Raw genomic sequence first — 23,490 nt, 5'->3', positions numbered from 1 at the left:
AAATAGCACTAAGGTGATCTACAGCTGCAGAGATTGCATGACTGTTCCATTCTTTACCCCCCAAAACAGTTGATTTTTTTTCTTGTGGACCAGAACCGTGGAGGCAACCATGAAGAAATCATAGAAGGGAAATGATTTGATGGTGACATCATGTAGATGTTGCATAAAATTATATGTATGATAGTGCATGGGTATTGCTATTACGTCTATAGGCAGGTATCAGATCAAAAGTTTAAAAACACAGGAGACTTTCTGGAGCAAGTGTCTGAAATAAATTACCCCCAGTATGTTCTGTATAGCTCTGTACTATTAAGGCCAATCAGCTGTTGCTGTTAATAAAATAATAATATTCAGTGCTTTTTCTTTCTTATTCTAGAAAAAGGGTGCTGGTACTCACCAAGAAATTGTTACAGTAAGTGCCACACTGTTAACATTTGGGAGGGAAAAGGTGTGGGTACTGTGTACCTTGAATACCCCGGGAATTCATCACTGATGATGATGATGATGATGATGATGATACCTTTATAACGGGGATGCCTAGGAGCCTGTGTTTAATTATATTAGCACATTTATACGAAATGTGCATCCATTATTAAAACAGTCATACATATAAATAAAAACAGACCTTGGAGACTACGTTTTGGGCGTATGCTTGCAAGCACGTGCGCCCACCTATTTCTGCCAAGGTGAGCTGGCCTTGCGCCACTATTTTCAATCCATCCTCGGCTGGCCACCCTTCGCCTTGAAGGCGTGCGAGCAATTGGGCTGCGCGCGAACCTGAGTATCTCTGGAGCGGGTAGGGCGCCTCCCGCCAAACCTCGGGCAGCGGGGTGTCAGGTCTTTCCCTCCCATCTCCGGGCTTGCAGAGCGCAAAGGGAGATGCCGGGCGCCGGGGAGAAAGAAGGCAAGCCTTTGGAGCGTTGCTGCTGCTGCTGCTGCTTTTGCTGCTGCTGGAGGTCCGGTTTGCAGCCGGCCCCTTCCGAGGAAGCTCGCTGCTGCCCCCGGCGGAGAGCGCGAGGCGCGCAGGCTGCTCCTCGGGAATGCTGGGAATGTTGAGTCAGGGACTGGCGAGGCAGGGAGTCGGGCTGGCGGCTGGCTGAAGGGAGCCTGGGCGCGAGGGGCAGGAGGGAAGCGGCTGGGGGAACTACGGGAGCCTCTCCCGACTGCAGCAGGTCCCTCTTCCTCCTCTTCTCGCCTCGTACCTGTTCCCCCGGCTCCTCTCGCCGCGCCGCCTCTCTCCCCGCTGCAATGGGCTGTCGGCGAGGCAGGATGCTGTGAGATCCATGTGAGGCGGACGCGAGAGAGACGGATGCAATGATTGGAAAGGTGAGGGGCTCCAGCGCGGATATGGCCGTGGTGGATTTGGGTGCATCCATTTGGACGCACGCGAATTGTACCTCGGGCGTTTCAAAGCATCAAAGGGTCGGCAAGAGCGGGCGGGGGGGGGGGGGGAATGAGAGAGTCCAAGGTGGGGGGAGGCTTTCCTTGGAAAGACAAGAGCCTTGCTCTGTGATAAACGCCTGCTGATACATTTGCCCGAGCTGGCATCTGGCTCCCGCGGAAGCACCGACGCTTGCAATTTCTCCTAGAAAACAGCCATGCAGTTGCCAGGGCGGGTTTGTGTGTGTGAGAGAGCGAGATCCATGGAGAATTACTATCCTGTCCAACGCCTTCTTTGCACGGGCTTGGTAAGACTCGGAAACGGCGGGCTTTGGAATAAGAGTTGACATACGTTGTGCATAGCTTTGGGGTTTTTTATAAAACAAATGTGAAGGGGAAGAGGCTTCCTTCTTCCCCAGCAAGCCCCTCGCCCCGCCTCGCGCTTGCAAGGAGGAGGATTCCCAGGAAGAAGCGAGGATATTATATTAGCAGTTATATAATGAACCGAGGCAATACAGACCTTTGTACATTTTAGTGTGCTCTGGGGTTGAAAGATTATTTGGGGCGGCTGTAAGATCAGGATACCTAATGTGTAACCTGCACAGATTTGAATGGCACGCATGTCTTGCCTTAGAGTGTGTGTGTGTGTGTGTGTGTGTATCTATATCTATATCTGTAGCGCAAATATCTGTAGTAATAATGTGGTGGAGGAGCCCCCCTCCCCGTTTTATTAGTGTGTGATTGATTTCTAGGCGGCTACCTGCTAAGCCTAGGATGGATGGAGGGGGATCTACTCCCTTAGCTGCGAATTTCCGTTTTGATAGACAAGCCGCAGGGCCACTTGCATTGGCAGGAACGGGCTCCTGGCTGTGAGCTCAGCCAATCGGTGCGGCTGGGGGGGAGGGCAAGTCCTCTTGTCAGGGTTAGTTTCCTGCTTGGCTTTTTAAATCAGTGGTCTCACTTAAGCGTTGGTTTGGTGTCTTCCCCTCCCTCCCCTTTTCTCCACCGCAGTGAAAGAAAGGGGGAGGATTCCCCCTGCCTGTCCCCACTCGGTCACCATTGACTCCCCTGCCCTTTAAGATTCAGAGGGTGATGGAGAGGCACCTTCTGTGAAAGATCATTTGTGGCGGTGCCTTTCCTCTTTTGGAGGGGTGGAAAGGGTGATGAAGATACTTATTCTGCATTCCAAAAAAGAAGCAAGTGTGGCAAAGATTTATCACCCACTGGTTTGCTCTTCTTTATCTTCCTAAGGAGCAGATAGTCTCTCCCTTCACACCCCCAGGTTCTCTAGGTCCTTAGTTCTCAACTTTTAACTGAATCATTCATTTAGGGACCCATTTCTTCTTTTTCTTTTACCGCATATTTGTTTGATGGTAGTGCTTCTGTTGGTGACACACCTTAAATCAGCCTGCGACCCAGTAATGGGCCCTTACTGACACCAGGTCAAGACCAATGCTTTCTTTTTTTGCTCTCTCTAGTAGTTAAATGGAGCGACCTCAGGTAACCTAATCCCCAGTTCTCTTCTCTCCCAGCCGCTCTGGGTCCTGTGCTGTCTGAAAGGAGAATGTCCCTTGCTAACACAGAGTTCAGCTCACAGAAGAGCTGCTACCACACAAGGGGTTAATTATTTTCATTGAAAGATAACACTCTTTGGTCTCACAAGAAGGACTTGCCAGTGGCTGAGAGAAGGTCCAGCCAATTTCTTTGTGCCGTTTCACTTGTGCTATTCCTTCATTTGGTAGTAAAGCGTTTTCTCGGTTCTCATTCATCCACATACAGAGAAAGATGCATCTAGCAATGGTCTTGATGTTATATTCATACACTTACCTTTATAGTATAGGTCACATCTGTCAAAATATGCAACAATACCTTGGCCTTTGGCCCATCCCGTTTTAAAGATGCACAATGCCAGAAACTGACCTGGATACATTTAGACATTGTCATCTTTCCACTCCTGAAAATGTTCAGATGGATTTTATACTTGCAGACAGAGAGCACACATATACAGTGGTACCTTGGGTTACAGACGCTTCAGGTTACAGACGCTTCAGGTTACAGACTCCGCTAACCCAGAAATAGTACCTTGGGTTAAGAACTTTACTTCAGGATGAGAACAGAAATCGCACTGTGGCGGCAGCAGGAGGCCCCATTAGCTAAAATGGTACCTCAGGTTAAGAACAGTTTCTGGTTAAGAACAGACCTCCAGAACGAATTAAGTTCTTAACCCGAGGTACCACTGTACACACTTTTGTACAGCGTGTGTTTTCTAAATGAATGTGGTGGTGATGGTTTTGGAACTATTCTGTAATCTAACAAATGCACCATGATATTTCCTACACACGCCACATCCAAATTCTACCGCTAAGAGGGCTTTCATACACATTACCCTGGAGTTCATAGTCTAAAAAGTAGGGTGCATTTTTTAGCAAGTTGTTGCAGATGCCTAAAAAATCCTGCAATTTCTTGTTGATAGGAAAATCCAATATATGCACAAACACTCATCTCAAACAGAACATGATTAATAGTTGTTGTTTCCCCAGTGTCCTTCTCTTTGTTTCTGTAGCGATATCTCCCTTAACAGAGCAACCGTAGAGTCATATAGTCTTTATTTGATTCATCAATGTATTTATCTTTTCCTCTCCAAAGTCAAAAGTATTCTTTTCTGGCAGTTTTGCATCTATACTACTGGATTGTCCTCATCGTTGGCTGTCTCTCCCCCCTACTGTTACTTTCCTCTCCAATATGTTAAAAAAGACTTTCTAATCAAATCTTTCTTTTATTTCACCATGTTTGTATTAATGTTCTTAAATCTCTATATTGGCTTTCTCATATATATTCCAGTTTTTAAAAACGTCTAGCCACTGACTACACTTCCCCTAAGATCCTTTCTTACATCTACTAGTTTATTAAAACTCCTCCCCTGTCTGCCTTCTTCTACTCCAGTCTCATGCTATACTCAGAAATAACTTTGCCATCTTTTACAAACTATCCCTCTTCAAGTAGCTCCACAACTTCACATTAGCATAGCTTTACTGGTATCATCCATAGCCTTTCCTTACCTTTCCCCCATAGCCATTAGCTGCATTTGTTATCTTTCTTCATTATTGCATCCTGATCCCACTGTTAATTCTACATCCTTCTCTTAAATGATTTGTGTGAATACAAAATATTTGCCTTTGGGTGTACACATTCAATAACATGTCATGCTTTACATACAGCAGTGAAAATAGGATACTTACCAGTAATTTCCACCTGTAGTTCTTGGGGCTTAAAGAACAAGATATTTATGGAAATTGTGTGTGTGTGTGTATGTGTAAAGATTGTGTATGTGAAAATAGAATTTGAGGTGAATATGTGGTATAAGTGTACACATGGACACATTAAAAGATACAAAGGACTTAGAATTAATGAGGAGACATAATATATTACAGTGGAACATGCAGCGGATGTATATATATTACCAATCACTGGATCATTAGATTTTTGTAGAATAAAATAGAGAGAATGGTTTGTACTCTCTGGATCATTAGATTTAATTGTTTTTAAAATGTGAATGTCTGTAAAACACAAATATTTCAGTGGAAACATAATTGTAAGGGGGGAAAAAACCCCTCTTAGGATAATCTGAGATGCGTATCTTAGTACTTGTGAGTTTACCAATGGGATACCAGCATGCCAGATTTGATTAGCTAAGTTTTCTCTTTGTGCATATGGTGGAGTTTGAGAGGTTATGTTAAAAATAAAATAAAAGGTAGGATCCATAGTTTCGTTCAGGGCTTGCAGATTGTGGTTAACGAAATTCAGCCTTCAAGGCTGGGAGATAAAAATGCAGGTATTCACACAAGGAACAGCAAAGAGAAATAATCTTCTCTCAAAATCTCAAGAAGTGACAATGGCACAATGACTAGATGCCCTATAAGCTGCATTGGAAAAATTACCTTCTGTTGCTGCAAAGATCAGCTGAATCGCAAGTAATTCAAAAAGAAGTGTGTTCTCTCCACATTTTGAAACTGTCAGCTATGTAACAGCTGATGAATCTGTTAGGAATAGCATTACAGTGGTTCTAGGGATGGGTTCACACAAATATGTTTCTATTAACCTTAATGTTGTTTTCTTGTCCTTGTGCAACATGCTGTTTGAGCTTTGGAATGCTTAACCTTTTAGCAGTAGAGACATATTTATTCTTGTCTTGATTACTGCAGGATTTGTTTTGTTTATTAATGCATTTTGGCTATCTTTTTTATTTTTAATGTAGTTAAATACACCAAAGTTAACTTTTCTGGGGCTAGCAAAATGTAAAAAGAAAAGAAAGAACAGGTAGAAATGTTACACACGCACACACAGAGTATAGGGTTGCAACATTGGCTGATATGTTCCAACTTAGAGAAGATGCAGGGTGATATTCAATGGGGATCCCATTGCATCTGCTGGCACAGTTTTAGATAATTTAATTTGTGAAAATTAATTGAGCTTAAGCATTTTAAAAAGTATTTCTAAAGGTGGAGGAAAAGTGATGGAGGTGAAATTTTTGTTGTCTGATCATCTGCTCACATCAGAGAGCATTGAAGTAGGATTACTGTCTCTTCCTCTCTCTGAAGCACTGATTTTAATGATTAAGAACCAAGAAATTAAGCACAAATTGGAACAAGACATGATGTTTGGTGCAACACACAATACTACCACAGGGCTTAAGAAGATGAATGCTTGTGAATTCAAAATTGCTGTATCCTCTCAGTAATTTATCTTAGCAGGTACTTTATCTGCATGTGACTTATAATGGTGGTTTTGTGTGGCGGGATGCTATAAATGGAGAGAATTTGTTGTCACAGTGCTGAGTCACTGAAGAAGACAGTAGTTTGCTTGACACTGCTGACCGGTGGAGATGCCATCCATTAATTTCAGTATTATCAAACTGTGTTCTTGGTTTGAGTGAGACATAGTTTGCTGCCTGGGCTGGAATAGTAAATGGTGCTCCTATTTCCCAAGTCAGTGTGCATATCACTCCAGGCTAACCAAGTTAATTTTGGTGAAACACAAAATCTCACAAGTCCCTCTCCCTGGAAGTAAACTTACAATTAAAATACATTAAATACCTAACTATTTGTTGCCCTTTCATGACATCTAAAATCAACAGCTTGAGGCAGCTGTCTGACTGTGCTCAAACTGCATGTGACCAGGGTTAATGTTCTTGCAACTAGACCAAAATGTCAATTTCTGAATGCCAGGTTTTGCCAGTTCTCAGGTCTGGGAGGTGGGGAGACAGCCTGTCCTGGCCGAGTTGCACTTTTCTGGAAGGAGCAGGTACACTGTTCAGTTGTGCTACTGGTTTCAGCACAGCAACTGGAGTCTCATGTGGCCTCAGTGGCTAGGCGTGCTTTGTTTTCAGCTACGGCTATTTCACCAACTATGGCCTCTTTTGGATAGAAATGACTCAACCACTGTACTTCATGCTTTGGTAACTTCCAGACTGGATTGTTGCAATGCACTCTACATGGGGCTGCCCTTGAAGATGATTTGGAAGCTTTGATTGGGAGAAAATGCACTGACCAAATTTATGGCTGGGGTTCCATTTTGATCTCCCATAACCTGTTTTAAAACAGCTGCATTGGTTGCCAGCTTATTTCCAGGATTAATTCAAAGTGCTCATGTTAAAGTCCTAAACAGCTTAGGTCCCAAATTCTGAAAGACCCATTTCCTTCCCTAAAGACCCTCTCAGGTGTTAAAATTGACAGAGGGGACTCTCCTGTTAGTTCTGCCACCCTCAGAAGCTCAGGCAGTGGTGGTCTAAGAGAGGACATTTGGTGTGACAACCCCAAACTTTTGTAACTCCCTCCCCATAGAGGTGTGCCTGTCAACTTACAGTTTTTGGAGATTGCTGAAGATGTACCTCTTTACCCTGACCTTTGACATGTGAGAAATATATTTTCCGGACTGCTCATGGATCTCCATCTCACATTATGTTTGAGATGGTGTCCTAAGAGTTTTACCTTGGAAGTCATCTGAAAAGGTGGAGGGCAGGGTGATGTTGCTAAGAAAAGTGCTATTCAGTATGAAAGCCAAGATACATCTTGGCTCCAGAAACACAGAGCAGTTCCCACATTACGTTTCACAAACAGAGCATAAGTATCAGTGATGGATTTTCAAGTGGATAACACACTGGCTTTTTTTAACCTTCCCACCTGCCGAACATCTGGGTTTTTTACAGTTTCTTTACTTTACTTGCTGCGTAACTTTCATCACAGTTTTGTTTTTATCTGTCTTCTCTCTCTTCTCCATTCTGTAATAATGCCTTTACTTGTTTGCTAAAGCTACCCTCCTTTCTTCCTCTTACTTTCATCGGTGTGGCCATGAAACGCTTAATTAGGGGATTGTGGATTTCTCCAGCTCTGCTAAGTGCCACCATGACCTAAGAGTTATTTGGTTAAGAAAGTCTATCTGCTTCTCTTTTTATCAACTGGTTTGTTGGGTGGGGAAATAGCACTTCCTTGATAAGAATCTATTATCTATTTATCACTGCTTTTGATAAAAGAGGGAAAGAAGTCTGTCTTCTGTATCCCAAAATGTCTGATTTTGTCTTTATTGGCCTAATTTGCTGATTATTTTTTCAGTAGTGACAGCAGCAGATGAAGTTTGAAAAAGTAGATCATGCAGGTTCAAGAAAAGCATCAGTTGGAGTTGTGATAGTGAATGGAACTGATTTGAAAAGGAGTAATTTATTCCCCTTAACCATACCCAGTGAGGCTAGATGAATTCTTATACTCTATATGGCATGGATTTGGAGCCTGTGGCCCTGTTGGACTGCAACTCTTATCATCCCTGTCCATTGGCCATTCTGGCTGGGGCTGATGGGAGTGGAAGTCCAACAACACCTAGAGGCCTTCAGCTTCCCCTTCCCCTTTCTATGGTCTGTTTTACTTTCGATGGCTGATGCTGGAGGCCGCTTCATGGCAAATTTCACCATGTCCTGTATAAAGCTGGTTGTGTGTATGGGGGTGCCATAGCAGACTTATGTGGAAGTTTGCAGTGCCACAGATAAAATAGCTGAGTTCTCTTGTGGGTCACTGCACATGAATGACTTAACCATGAGGGACAGCTTAACTGTCATGTGAAATAACATGTGAACAGACCATATATCATTTGTTCAATAAGAAAGAAAGAAAGAAAGAAAGAAAGAAAGACTATAGGAAGAGTGAAAGTAAGTCCGATACTTCAGTATTCAAAAGCAGCATATTGAGCCAGAATACCAGTATATTCCTATGAAAAACAGCATCTATTTCCACCCAGCACTTTCCCCCCTACTTTATACTGTGGTTTGTTATGCACTTCGTTACATTCCTCACTTAAGGGTGGATTTTAAAATCCTTTAATGAGGAACAGTGTTTTATTACTTCCATTTTAAATGCACCTATAAAGTCTTGGGCTGATTTAGGCATTGGAAGATCTATTGCTATATGTACTGTTCCATTGGTCTTCAGCTGATGAGCCCACATTTAGTTGTGATTCTACCTCAGGTGATTCCACTTCAGGTTATTACCTCCTTTCTAGTTTTCTGGTGCTGCTGTTTTGGGTAAATAAATAAATAAATAAATAAGAGAAGCTGAAAAATGGGAGAGAGAGTAGGATGTAAGGAGACAGAGAAATGTAAAAGAAGATGAACACATTCAACAACAAATTAAAAGTGGGTCCCATGCTGCAGGTAAGATCCTGGGTCTTTAGTTTGCTGATCACTGTGCTGTTCTATATATTATTTTGCTTTAGAGTATAATGCCTATTCTAAGCAACTTAATTGTTGTTGTTGTTTAATTGTTAAGGTTGGTTAAAGCTTGAAATCACATCTGATATCACAAGTGAGAATCTTACTTTGTGTGTAAAAGGATTAAGTTCTGAGTCTTGGTTGCACGCAAAGTCTGGAAAGAACTTAATTTAAGTAGACCTCTGGTTTTTATATACTTGATGTTTTAATTTGATAGCCATAAGCAAATCAGCAACAATAGTGATAATTAATACCAATATCCATTTGTTGTTCCTGTATCTTGTGGACTGTGGGGTGTTTGCAGTGTTAGTCCTGCTCAGAGTAGACCCATTGGGATTAATAGCCATTACTAGTATTCTGCTGTCCGTATTATATCAAATGACCCAAGCTGTTGCAACTGTTGACATTTTACTGAAAATCCTGTAAGAATTCTGTAAATGCCATCTACTTTTCAGCTGCACACAAATGAATGCTGACAGTCACATTTAGATGACTGTCAGCATCTATTGATGTATTTCTCACTTTTAGGCTTTCGCAAAATGTGTCTGGGATTATCAGGGTTCACATGTAAATTACTAGTTTTGGTGAGCTTTGACATTCTCCTGTAAAATATTCTGGGTCGTATCTGGAGTTACTTTTACTCACAGTAGGCCCACTGAAATCAGTGGGCATGACCAGCTTAGGTCTAGTAATTATGAGTCAAACTTAATTTGATGCAATCCACTGCCTATCTTATTTCGGTATGTATATGTTCCTGTTTTGTACCAAATAGCGGAGCTAATCACCCAAATATACCCAGCTGACTGGTACCATAGATGGCACCCAGTGGAATGTTATCACACATGTAAAGAAAGAAAGAACCCGCCCACATAATGTGCTTCAGTTTGTCCACAGTTGGATAACATGATATTTTATACTGGATTTTCTTCCAAATCGTAGTTTAGCTTTAAAAGGCAAATGTTGGCACTACTGTAAACTGAATTTTGAATGTGTGTTTGCTTCTGGGCATGTACCAGCTGTTTGTTTTTTTTGCGTGTGTTACAGGTGCCGTTTTTCCAAACACTGAAGCAAATGGAGAAGACCTCACTTGCCTTAAGCTCCATGTGTACATTTTGGAACTTCCATATGCACATGGGAGCTCCTAGATTGTGGCTTTGCTAAATGTGCACAAATACAGTGGTACCTCGGGTTAAGTACTTAATTCATTCTGGAGGTCTGTTCTTAACCTGAAACTGTTCTTAACCTGAAGCACCACTTTAGCTAATGGGGCCTCCTGCTGCCGCCGCACCGCCGGAGCACGATTTCTGTTCTCATCCTGAAGCAAAGTTCTTAACCTGAAGACAATTTCTTGGTTAGCAGAGTCTGTAACCTGAAGCGTATGTAACCTGAAGTGTATGTAACCCGAGGTACCACTGTAGCCAAATTTAATATAGTGTTGACATATGACTTTCTAAGTGTATTACCATTTAGAAGTGTTTGATGATTAAGCAATATATAAATATATCTGATAAAAAGAATAAACAATTATACTTTGGCCCGACACTGTTAGGCTGCTTGTTGGGGCTGATGTTTTCTTGTAAGCCTGTCATTGCTTCATTCTCTGGGGGTTTGGTTTTGCACTGAGGCAACTACTGACCAGCATCCCAGTAGCTGCATCTTCTCTCTGTCCCTGCACACCACCATTAAGCTGTTAGGTTGGAATTCAATGTTACACGAGAACCACGCCATAGGTGATAATTCAGGGACAGCATGGCAACAGATGGATAGGTAGAGACCGAACTGTAATGTCTGTTTTGTAGAACATCACCTTTAGTAATAGTGTCTGCTTTCAGCAGTTTGAGGAGTGCACTGACTGATGATTTACTGGATTATCAGCAGTGCTTCCTGCACCACCAGGGTTCCTTGGGGGCTCCAGTCCAGAGCTGAGAGCCATTCGTTTTCTAAGTCTTGATGAGAAAGCAGCTGGAGATGTTATAGCTGTGAGCAGCACTCCACGTACATACATCCTTGCCAGCAAACAGCAATTGCCAGTTGAATTTTGTATTGTAATTTTGCATTGTTTTTGTTGACGTGTTGGATTATCACCTTGCAATTTAATTTTGTATTCTATTGTTTGCCCCATGAGCTGCCCTGAGAACGTGTGCTGATGGGCTACCCTGTAAATCTAATAACAGTGCAGTCTCATTTGCATCCGGATTGGTATATAAAATTAAGCACCATTTTAACTTTAGAAGTAAATAAATAAAAAGACATGCAGTTTTGTATATATTGAGTAATCCAGAGGAATGTAGATTTGTGTTACAAAGCTTGCTTAGCGAAATTTTTCTAGCCTGTATGCCTCTCTCTGCTCATATCACTGTTGTTTCCTGACTTTTGTTCATTCCCCCACTCCTGGAGTGGACGGCTCCCCAAAGCACCTGTATTGAACTTGGAGCAGCTGCTTCATTTAGCAAGGAACTAAGAAGTGACATATAGCAAGGACTGCAGTAATTAAAATAAATGCATGCAAAAGAACAAACAATATCAAACAGTTGCTGTAAACTGTGTCAGTTACTTCCTTGAATGAGTGTCTGGAATCAGTAATGGGCAAAAACTCAAATCCATTTGTGATAGCAGGGAACTTAAGGGACTGTCGAGTTGGGAGAATGTATATTCTGGGTGAGTTCACACTGCCATAATGAGCAGGTTCATGGTTGGAAAGGGGTGGGGTATATATCCTTGTGGTGTACCATTTTGAACCTGGGAATTGCTTTAGGATGAGAACAGAAATCGCACAGCGGCGGCGTGGCAGCAGCAGGAGGCCCCATTAGCTAAAGTGGTGCTTCAGGTTAAGAACAGTTTCAAGTTCAGAACGGACCTCCAGAACGAATTAAGTTCTTGACCTGAGGTACCACTGTACTCTCAATGACAGTTTAGCTGAGAATAAAGTATTAAAATGTTCAGCTTATGAGCATATGTCAACAGTGGCTGCTGGCTAGCATCGAGTGCCTGTTCTGATAAATGCAGATGACTTTGGCACAAAATCAGTGCATAAGCTCGCAGTTGTGGTGTTTTGCATTCCAAACAGATTAAGAATTTTAGGACAAGGAAGTTTTTATTCAAATACATCATTTATTATGAGCTAGGGAAACTCCTACTCTGAGCCCATTATTTTTTAATAGGAATAGCCTTTTGGATCGGGCCAGTGGCCCTTCTAGCCCAGCATCCTGTTCTCACAGTAGCCAGTCAGGTGCATGCGTCAAGCACAGAATCAGGACCAAAGTACAACAACACTCCTGCAGTTTCCAGCAACTAGTATTCAAAAGTATTAAAAGGTAAAGGGCCTGTGGACGGTTAAGTCCAGTCAAAGGCGACTATGGGGTGCGGCGCTCATCTCGCTTTCACGCCGAGGGAGCCAGCGTTTGCCCACAGACAGCTTTCTGGGTCATGTGACCAGCATGACTAAACTGCTTCTGGTGCAATGGAACACCGTGACAGAAACCAGAGTGCACAGAAACACCGCTTACCTTTCTGCCGCAGTGCTACCTATTTATCTACTTGCACTGGTATGCTTTTGAACTGCTAGTTTGGCAGGAGCTGGAAACAGAGCAACAGCAGCTCATCCCGTCTTGGGATTTTGAACTGCCAACCTTCTGATCGGCAAGCCCAAGAGGCTCAAAGGATTAGACCACAGCGCCACCCACGTCCCTTCAGAAGCATTACTGCTTCCGACTGTGGAGGCAGAACATAGCCATTCTCCATAACAAAATATCAGCACTACCTAAAATATGCCAAGCGTTCTCCCCATATAGCATAAAATATTTGTGTGTTTTTTCCATCTGGGAAAAAGGTTTTTTTCTTGTCGCCAAGTGATAAGTGATTAAAGGCATCTTGGCAGAAAGTATGAAATAATAAGAAATTTCTGTGATGGACTTTATTAGTTTCAGGTCTTGAAATGGAAATGCAAAGCTGCATGCATTACACTGCTTGAGCATAATCCGCCCCTTTGTTTACATGTGTCGATGGCATGATGTGGAGGCCTCTGAGCAGATGTGACTGCTGCTAGGACCCATATCCTGCCTCCATCGCATCAGACACCAATATGTCTTACTGCAACAAAAGAGACTCGTCCCCACTCAACAAGGGGATATAACTGCCCAGTCCCTAGTTGGACCAAGCTTACTACAGCCAGTAGGTACTCTGGCCATAGGAAGGTCAGAAGATGATGGGGAGATCTGTGTAGAGACATCCCTATGTGAGACGACCCCACAACTCATAGTGTATGTGTGTGTTGGGCAGTGAGGGAACATGATGAGGCCAGCTAGGCGTTCAGTGGCCTCCTGGGTTCTGCGAATCCATATAGGTTTTTTTTTTAATGGGCATATTGCTAGTATTGTATTCTGTACCAAACAATGTTTCTTTCCACTTTATGCATCTTGGGAAGTAGCCTATGAAAGCTGATGCCACAATAAATGAAAGTGTCACTCTTTTTGCATCACCATCCTAACAGAAGCACTCGGCTGTCTAGATCAGCTGCTTTCTCTGTTAACAGCAAATATCCAACAATGTTGTGAATGTTGACATTTACAGGTGAATACTGACATTCCCGTAAGAATTTTGGAAGTGCCACCCACTTTTCAGCTACACACAAATGAATGCTGACAATCTCATTTAGATGACTGTCAGCATCCACTGATGTATCAGTGAGTTTAAAACATTCAGAAAATGTGTCTGGAATTGCAAATGGATAATTTTTTCGGTAAATATTGACATTTTACTGTAAAATATTCTTGGCTGTATCTGGTGTCAGTTCTGCTCAGAGTAGACTCATTGAAATTAATGGCCATAACTAATTTGGGTCCAACTAATGTTGGATACCTCTCTCTGCACAAAGATAGGTAGCTTTTTATTGAGGTCATGGTGGACATTGTCTGGAGTGATTTGATAAAAGTCCTCACAACTGACAATAGATTCATACTTCTATAGTTATTCCTCCATATGCCATGAGCTATCACCAGCTGCTTTTCTGGTGATTGAGGTATTGTTGCCACCAGCAGAACTGTGTTTTATATTCAGGGATTAAAGAAATTTAAATTTAGTCAGTGATTTAGTTGCTTACTTCTTCTATTTAGCCAGGTGTTGATAGAGAACATTTTGCTTCATGTAGGAGGCGATCTTCAGATCCCAGGCCTACGCTTCTATTTATGTGGACATGAAAGCTTAACACTTTTCTCAGTTGTATGTTGAGCCATCACTTAAACAAGATGACTCCTAGGGTGAGTTAACAGTACATTAGAAGCAAGGAGCATAGACAAAAAGAGCATCCCTAGGAACTTGGATTCAGCCCAGTTTTCGATTTGATGATGAAGGCACACTGTTTTAAAAAGTCTTTTGTGAAATATTCTTAGATGTTGCCCAGCCAGCCAATCTTTCTGGTAAAATAAATACACTTTTGTTAGAAGCCCCCTTTATTCTGATGTGCTTTACATTGTTGGAAAGAGAAGCCACATTACAGAACAGAAGGTTTCTGCTTGAGTTTTCCTTTCTCTCTTGTTGCTTCCAGGTTCTTGGGTTTCCCCCCTGTTTTTCTTTACTTCTTTATTTCTCACTGTGGAGTTGTAAAGATGACCAACCGCTTATGCTTGCATAAAGCAGTTAGTTATATACAACAAATACATGTGTTTGAGAAAATCTTCAGTAAAGGACTATGGGTTGAGTCCTTGAGAAATAATTTATAAAGTGCAACACAGTTCAATGTGTGTATGCATCTCTGGGGGCCAATGCTGGCACAGAGCTCCTGATCTTTTAATCATGGTTAAGGATTAGAAGTGGGCTGTGGGGTCATGTGCTCCTTCCCCACTTGTGATTTCCTCACTGGTATTGATCATAGTTAAGAGAGCAGTGTTAAGCATGGTTTCATGCTAACCAGGATTTCTCTCTTAACCAGGATTTGAAAGCAGCTCCAGGGCATGGTTAGCATTAAAGTTGGCATCAACAAACACTTGGGATTTGAATGTCTGATATGGAATTCAGAGAGCAATTTTCCCCTGGGTTAAGTTTGATCTTGCTATTTTTTGGCTTTCGCGTTTAGCATTTCATTTGGCTCCCCTGCTTATCTGGCTCTGTTTTGCAAGAGCATCTTTGCACATGACATGCTCCCCTCCGCTTGTTGGCATACTGTCTTCTGCACTGTGTTATATTATGACCAGGATTGTGGATCTGTGGGGAGAGATCTGTGACTGAGATTGGATTACATTTGATCTTTTCTAGTTCTGATTCTATAGACTGTATAAGGCTTGAGAAGTAATAGCTTTGGTACTACTTTCTTTCCCCTGTTTTTTATCTTGCGTGTTGAGCTGTCTGGTTTTCTGTAACCTACCAGTGACCACATCCATTTCAGTCCCTTCCTCCAGTCTGTTTTCCCTTTCTTCCACTTCTGCTTTCTAGTATGTTCAAATATCTATAGTCCTTTCAGAACTGATCCTGTAGCTCATCTTATCAACCTGACTACCATTGCTTCTGTTGATTGGTCTCTCTGCTTGGTTTTGTAAATTAACATGATAATTTAACAATAAAATTACAGAAATATTGCACAATAAAAAGCTGCAGTGTTTTCTGTTCTGTTTATGACTAAAGATTGGTGCATACTGTATTAGTAACCCATGTTAATTTAGCAGTAAGAGCTATGAACATCAGTTGTATTTATTTCTAAGTAAGTACAATTAGGATTATATCCCAACGGTGCAATCCTATACCCACTTAGGGAGTAATCCAAGCCCAAGATCTGCCAGAATGAGCAAATTTTGCTCCAGTGGATCTCTGGCTCAGGCGGCCAATTCCTGGAGCAGCTTGGCTATACCAGTTTAAACTTCCTCATCCTGGCTCAACCGGGACTAGTAGCAAGCTGAGTAGAGACTTGAATCTGATGCCAGCGTAAGCCCTGGGGGAAAAAAGGTGCTCTAGAGTGGGAGGTTTCAGGAGGACTTAACACTTGATCTTAACTGCATTCAGTTCAGTCATGTGACCTTGGAATCTGGCAGAACTAATGCTGACAAAAACGGTAGTGCAAGTAAAACTCTGTTTTAAAGCCTTGCTTTCCCTCTGCCAGACTTAGGCTGGCTCAGCTGGCAGTAACCCTGCTCTTGAATGGTGTTTGGATCTGACATATTTTATATTGGCTTAATGACATTAAAAACTTAATATTGGCTTAATGACATTACGCTGGCTTCCCATGTTTAGGATTGCTTCCAAACCTGGGTGTAAGTCCATTGAATTCAATGGGTGTTACTTCTGAGTAGACATGTGTAGGATTGGGTTTGTAAAAGTTACAAAGCAGAGAGATGGAAAGTCATCATTGAAACCAATAGTTTCTTCTAAACTTAAACACCATGGAAGATTTAAACTCATGATGTCATTCTCAGTAGAGCTCAGGTGATGAGATAAAGAGGAAATCTTGAAAATAAATGAACCCTTATTTAGAAAGTGCTTTCTCTCAAAATAGACCATTTTCTGTTGTTTGAGATCTTCAGTAGAGATGTTGCTGTTAAACAAAACAGCAACAAAAAATAGCACCTTTTTATCCCTTCCTTACTTTCTGCTCTTAATTAGGCCTGTAAACATTACTGCATGAAATACATCTTTGTTCAAAATCCAGAGGATTTAATCTAAAAGTTACATACGCTTCAGGTTATAGACTCTGCTAACCCAGAAATAGTACCTCGGGTTAAGAACTTTGCTTCAGGATGAGAACAGAAATCGTGCTCTGGCGGCGCGGCGGCAGCAGGAGGCACCATTAGCTAAAGTGGTGCTTCAGGTTAAGAACAGTTTCAGGTTAAGAACAGACCTCCAGAACGAATTAAGTACTTAACCCAAGATACCACTGTAATCCTAAAATTCCTTAAACATTCAGTGAAAAATGCTAATAAAAAAGGAAATGTTTGCTCTAAGATCATTCCACAGTAGATCTGATACTTCTATAAAATAAATCAACTAGATTAGAATACATTTGAAGTGAAAATAATTTATTAATATAGGAAGTATCCGCAAAATGGTCATTTGTTGTTGTTGTTTAGTCGTTTAGTCGTGTCTGACTCTTCATGACCCCATGGATCAGAGCACGCCAGGCACTCCTGAGTTCCACTGCCTCCCGCAGTTTGGTTAAACTCATGTTCGTAGCTTCGAGAACACTGTCCAACCATCTCGTCCTCTGTCGTCCCCTTCTCCTTGTGCCCTCAATCTTTCCCAACATCAGGGTGTTTTCCAGGGAGTCTTCTCTTCTCATGAGGTGGCCAAAGTATTGTATCTGTCCTTCCAGTGAGCACTCAGAGCTGATTTCCTTCAGAATGGATCGGTTTGATCTTCTTGTAGTCCATGGGACTCTCAAGAGCCTCCTCCAGCACCATAATTCAAAAGCATCAATGCTTCGGCGATCAGCCTTCTTTATGGTCCAGCTCTCACTTCCATACATCACTACTGGGAAAACCATAGCATTAACTATACAGACCTTTGTCAGCAAGGTGATGTCTCTGCTTTTTAAGATGCTGTCTAGGTTTGTCATTGCTTTTCTCCCAAGAAGCAGTCGTCTTTTAATTTTGTGACTGCTGTCACCATCTGCAGTGATCATGGAGCCCAAGAAAGTAAAATCTCTCACTGCCTCCATTTCTTCCCCTTCTGTTTGCCAGGAGGTGATGGGACCAGTGGCCATGATCTTAGTTTTTTTGATGTTGAGCCTCAGACAATATTTTGCGCTTTCCTCTTTCATCCTCATTAAAAGGTTCTTTAATTCCTCCTTACTTTCTGCCATCAAGGTTGTGTCATCTGCATATTTGAGGTTGTTGATATTTCTTCCAGGAATCTTAATTCTGGTTTGGGATTCATACAGTCCAGCCTTTTGCATGATGAATTCTGCATATAAGTTAAATAAGCAGGGAGACAATATACAGCCTTGTTGTACTCCTTTCCCAATTTTGAACTAATCAGTTATTCCATATCCAGTTCTAACTGTAGCTTCTTGTCCCACATAGAGATTTCTCAGGAGATACATGAGGTGATCAGGCACTCCCATTTCTTTAAGAACTTGCCATAGTTTGCTGTGGTCGACACAGTCAAATGCTTTTGCGTAGTCAGTGAAGCAGAAGTAGATGTCTTTCTGGAACTCTCTAGCTTTCTCCATAATCCAGCGCATGTTTGCAATTTGGTCTCTGGTTCCTCTACCCCTTCGAAATCTAGCTTGCACTTCTGGGAGTTCTCGGTCCACATACTGCTTGAGCCTTCCTTGTAGAATTTTAAGCATAACTTTGCCAGCGTGTGAAATGAGCACAATTGTGCGGTAGTTGGAGCATGCTTTGGCACTGCCCTTCTTTGGGATTGGGATGTAGACTGATCATCTCCAATCCTCTGGCCACTGCTGAGTTTTCCAAACTTGCTGGCATATTGAGTGTTTGCTGCTTCTGTTAGGTCCTTTCCACTTTTGTCCTTTATTATGGTAATCTTTGTATGAAATGTTCCTTTCATATCTCCAATTTACTTGAACAGATCTCTGGTTTTCCCTATTCTGTTGTTTTCCTCTATTTCTTTGCATTGCTCGTTTAAGAATACCATTTTTAAGCTTCAAGAAAAGAAATTTATTGGACGACTGGAATGAATTAATTTTTTCAACCTGAGACAGCAACTTCGATACAAGTAAAAGTGGACCTGGCTGGCCATCTCACTACTAAAGACCATTATCGGAGTTAAACAAGGATGTATTTTGGTGCCTTTTCTGTTTAACTTTTATATTAATGATATGGTTAAAGAACTGGACAGCCTGCAGTTTGCTCCTGTTACAATTCTCGACCAAAAACTTTCAGTTTTAATGTATGCTGATGACCTACTACTTGTGTCTAGAACCCAGGTGTGCCTGAGACAGCTGCTTGCGAAATTAGGTTCATATTGCATGGGTAATGCTTTATCTATAAACTATGACAAGACACAGGTCATCGTACTTGGGAAGCACCCTAAAAAGCATGTTTGGCGCCTGGATGAACACATTATAAATCAAGTAAATACGTTTAAATATTTGGGACTGGTCTACTCAGAAACGGCCTCTTGGAATATACAGCTATCTAACATTAAATTGCAAGGCTTTAAATCAGCAAAAGCTATTCTGAAATTTGCTGCTTGTAAAGGTGGAAATCTGGTTAACCCAGCTCTATCTGTTTATAAAGCAAAATCAATGGCCCAGATTTTATACGGCACAGAGGTTTGGGGTACCTCAAAGGTTTCTGGTCTGGAACCCGTACATAATTATTTTTAAGAGCCCTTTTAGGCCTACCCAGAGATGTGCAATCCCCCATGGTTAGGCTGGAAACTTATATGTTGAGCATAGAGAGCCAAATAGATAAAAGAATCTTCTGCTACTGGTTTAGAGTTCAACAGATGGACAACACTAGGTTACCAAAAAAATGCCTGATTGAGTTCATGAATGGATTACCCTTAAAAACTGGGTACATGATGCTACACAACTGATGGGCAAATATGACCTCGTAGTGACCAAGCTCAAAGAACTTTCCCTACACTCTCAGAAAAATATTTTTAAACGGACTATAAGGGCAGTGGCTACTAAAAACGACTTAAACTCCATGTACCCACCCACATGTGCCCCATTATATTTTAAACTTAGAGAGGCCCATGAACATACGTCTTACTTCAATGAATTGACTTTTGTACAACTCTGGAAAGCTTTTACAGAGCTACGATTAAATACAATAAACTCTGCTTATAGAGATGGGAGACATAGAGGCATACCAGTAACTGATCGTGTTTGTATTATGGGATGCCCTGAATTAGAGGACCTTACGCATTATATCTTGTGCTGCCCCTTATATATGGAAGCAAGAGAACGGTTTTTGACACCTATAATGATAAGGTCCCCTGGCCAGAATCCTTCTGACATGATTCTATATCTCCTTGCAGACATTGATAAGTATGTGACCTGGTGTGCAGCACTTTTTGCAACTGCCGCCAGTAAAATTAGAAAAAATTATATAGCTGAGATAGCTATCAACTGTAAAGGAGATGAATTTATTTGACCCCATCTACACCAAGCTGTATCTTTCTCACTAAACTTTGTACATAATTGTCTATTGTATTATTTAATATTACTTTTAAGATATTAGTGGCCCTGCGGTGATTTTAGCTTACAAATTTTATTGTCTAATTTTTCAATTTGTATATTAAGGAGTTTCTATAGTTTTGTGCAGATGAGGTCATGTTTTGACAATGTAAATGTTTTAAGTTTTTGTATCAAACTAGTATATATTTTATTGAATGACATTGTATACATTGCAGTAGCCTTTGGCTATAAGCAATAAACTTGACTGACTGACCTGAGACAGCTGCATAGCAGCTCAGGTGCTGATTCTTGTGGTTGTCTAAGCAAACCCGACCTCTTTTTATTGCAAAACATTATCAACAGATATTTGTGGTTGTGGATCTGCTTACTCTAAAAGCCTCTGCAATGAATCTTCCTTTACTTTTTATTCTAATTGCCGTAGGTTATGTGATGTGCTTATTTGCATCTAGTCATTAGAATTGTTTCACCATGTAGGGATATTGGCCTGGAGCCCCCTGCCAAATGGAGGAGCACCTATAGGGAATGAGCAACGTAATGAGTCCCTAGATGAGGCTTAAAACATTCCAACTCTAACTGCCCCATATAAAGGGGTAAACAAGGTAAAAGTTCAAAAGGGATAAACCTAGTGCAGCAAAAACCTTGGGTTAGCAGGAGCATTGATACCTAGTTTGGCTGTAAGAGTTCAAGTGGATAAGGACTTCTGTATGTTTTGTTAATGGTTTCAGAACTCACAGAGTTAAAGAGTTCTGGTGACGTCTCTTTCCTGAGGCGTGGTTAGAAACACTTAAGGGAGGGGTTTGACTCCGTGTGTTTCAGTCTGACTCTCGGACGCCATGCGAGAGGGAGAATGTGTCAGTTCTCGCCAGGTCTGAATTTATGATGTTATTCTTCATGATTAAAGGCAAGAGGAGATAAGGACTGCCTTGTGTCTGCTCTGATTTATTCCACACGTGCTGCACTTTGCTTCTCACCGCTGTGTTTCGCTCTGCTACCGGCAAGAGAAAGAGGCCTGAGGAGGACTTTTGCAGGAGGCACGGATAGCTTGCAGAGTCTCGCAAGGGAAGTGTGCCAGGCTCCATGTTCAGTCTCTGTTTACACTCTTGTCCGGCGTAAATCTCAAGAGGTTATGGATGCTCGCCAAAGCTTTGAAGCATTGCAGGAACGTCCCACGTGTGGGGGAAGCCAGCAGGAAAGTTGCTGGGGGCCAGCTGGAGCTCTGGAGCTGTGTCTTTGAAGCTGGAAGGAGCTCGCTGGGAGGAGAAGCCGATCTGCCGGAGCCGGGAGACGTGAGTAAGCTTACCCCCCGGGGAGGAGGAGATGGCTCAGTCCCAGGAACACGGCTTTGAGCTTAAGCTGCCGTGTGCGAAACTAACTCTTAACTCGTGGCTAGAGTGGAGTTATTTAGCAGAGTTGTCCCTAGTTGGAGCCAAGCTCTGGGAAACAGTCACGCCGATGTCTACGTCAGCTGGGGCTGGTACAAGCCAACGTGAAGCTGAGGAGCGTGTTCTGGCTTTTTTGGCTGATAACGTGAGTGCTGATTTGAGGCCTATTGTTCTGGATGCAAGGAAGCCTGAGGTCGCTTGGGTAGCTCTCCAGGAAGCGTGTAAAGCTGGGGGCAGAGGCAAGGGCCGGGAGATGGCTGCATCGGGACAGAAAAGGCAAGAAAGCACGGAAAGCCGGTGCACAGCTGGGAAAGGCTGTGGGACCCCTGAGGGGGGCGAAGGGACTATTGCCACTGCTGCTGCTGCTGCTGCTGGTTTAGCAGAGTCTGAAAGCTGCGTGGGTGATGCAACATGTCTGCGTGAGGAGCTTGGAGAGAGGCAAGCTGCTGGGGGCCCTTTACCCATCACTGGGGGTGCAGGAAAGCGTCCTGGGAGCCCTGTGAGCAGTGGGGGGGCGGTGAGCAGTAAAAGCTCCGAGAAGCCTCTTTTTCCAAAGGCTGCCAAGAGTTGTTTGCGTCGTGAGTCGAAGCCTGGGAAACAGAACAGAGCTGAAGGCTTCAAGGCCAGCCATCTGCTGCAGAGGGAGATACGTGCTGCAGAGCTGTCTGGGAACTCTGAGATAAGTCCAGTCTTCAGAGCAACGCAGGAAGTTGCGGTTACGGACGCTGTCAAGGACAGGTGCAGCCAGACGTTTGTTGGCATGGCAACGCTACAGAGCAATGCCAGCAGGGACACAACTGTGAAGTGGGTGTTGGATTCAGGAGCGAGTCATCACCTGATAACGCCATCTGCTGGGGAGCTGCGGAATTGCAGAGCTGTTTTGACTGGAATGACTTGTAAATTAGCTGACGGGACAAAACGAAATGTATCTAAAGTCGCAAATGTATATGTTTCTGTTTTGCAGGCTGAGCTGGAGTGCTTCATTGTACCAGGGATGAAGTGTTGCCTGTTATCGATTTCTGCTCTGGCGAAGCAGGGATACAAAATTTGTTTTGAAAATAATACCTGTTCCATTTTCAGAGGGGGGAGGCAACTTGTCAACGTGGAGAGCAAGGACAATCTCTTTGTTCTGGAAACACCTCTGGAGGGTGGGGGGAATGCAGGGAAAGCACAGGCGCAGTGTGCTAGTGTTCCCAGCCATGATTCATGTGTTCATGTATGGCACAAGAGAATGTCTCATGCTTGTCTGGAGGATGTTAAAAGGTTGCCAGGCTGCACCAAAGGTTGTAAAATCACGCCATGTGAGGGATCCCTAGTGTGCAGGGCATGCAACAAGGTTCAAAGGTGCAGGTTTCCCGGGGTAAAGAGGGTAACCACAAAACCTTTTGAGTTGATTCACACAGACCTTACAGGACCAATGAAGTGTGAGAGTCTGGGTGGGGCCAGGTATCTGCTATTGATAGCGGATGATTTTACTCAGAATTTATGGTCTTTTTCTCTCAGGTCGCAGAGAGAGGCGGCGCAACTCATCCAGGATTGGGTTGGGGAGGTAGAACTAAGGTTCTCCACCAAGGTGCAAGAGTTCAGGAGCGACCGTGGGTCACAGTTCACTGGGTCTGCTCTGAAGGAGTTCTTCAAGGAAAAGGGAATTCGTCACCAGGTGACGGGTGCAAAGTCTCCTCAAGAGAGAGGCGTGGCAGAGCACAGGAGTGAAGCACTGGCTGAAGTTGTCAGGGTTTTACTGTGTGACTCTGGGCTGCCTCAGAGCTTTTGGAGTGAGGCTGGGAAGTTTGCCAACTTTGTTTTTAACAGGTCCTACAATCACGATGTAGGTGACACACCGTTTTTTCTGTTGCACAAGAGGAAGCCACAGGTGCATTTCT

At 42.7% G+C, this 23,490-nt stretch overlaps 1 protein-coding gene across 11 annotated transcripts in view; it reads left to right on the top strand.

Moving 5' to 3' along the window:
• The first annotated feature begins 1,048 nt into the window (after positions 1–1,048).
• Positions 1,049–23,490, top strand: part of ERC2 (ELKS/RAB6-interacting/CAST family member 2) — a 526,798-nt gene continuing 504,356 nt past the window's right edge. For all 11 annotated transcript variants that reach the window (XR_013983315.1, XR_013983316.1, XR_013983317.1 and 8 more), the window contains exon 1: positions 1,049–1,326. The gene's annotated coding sequence lies outside the window, so the exon portion shown is untranslated. The remainder of the gene's footprint in view (positions 1,327–23,490) is intronic.

The sequence above is a fragment of the Podarcis pityusensis genome (assembly GCF_964106645.2).
Source record: "Podarcis pityusensis genome assembly, chromosome: 2".
NCBI classification, from domain to species: domain Eukaryota; kingdom Metazoa; phylum Chordata; class Lepidosauria; order Squamata; family Lacertidae; genus Podarcis; species Podarcis pityusensis.
Note: the sequence above shows the minus strand (reverse complement) of the source record. Positions and strands in the feature narration are given on the sequence as shown.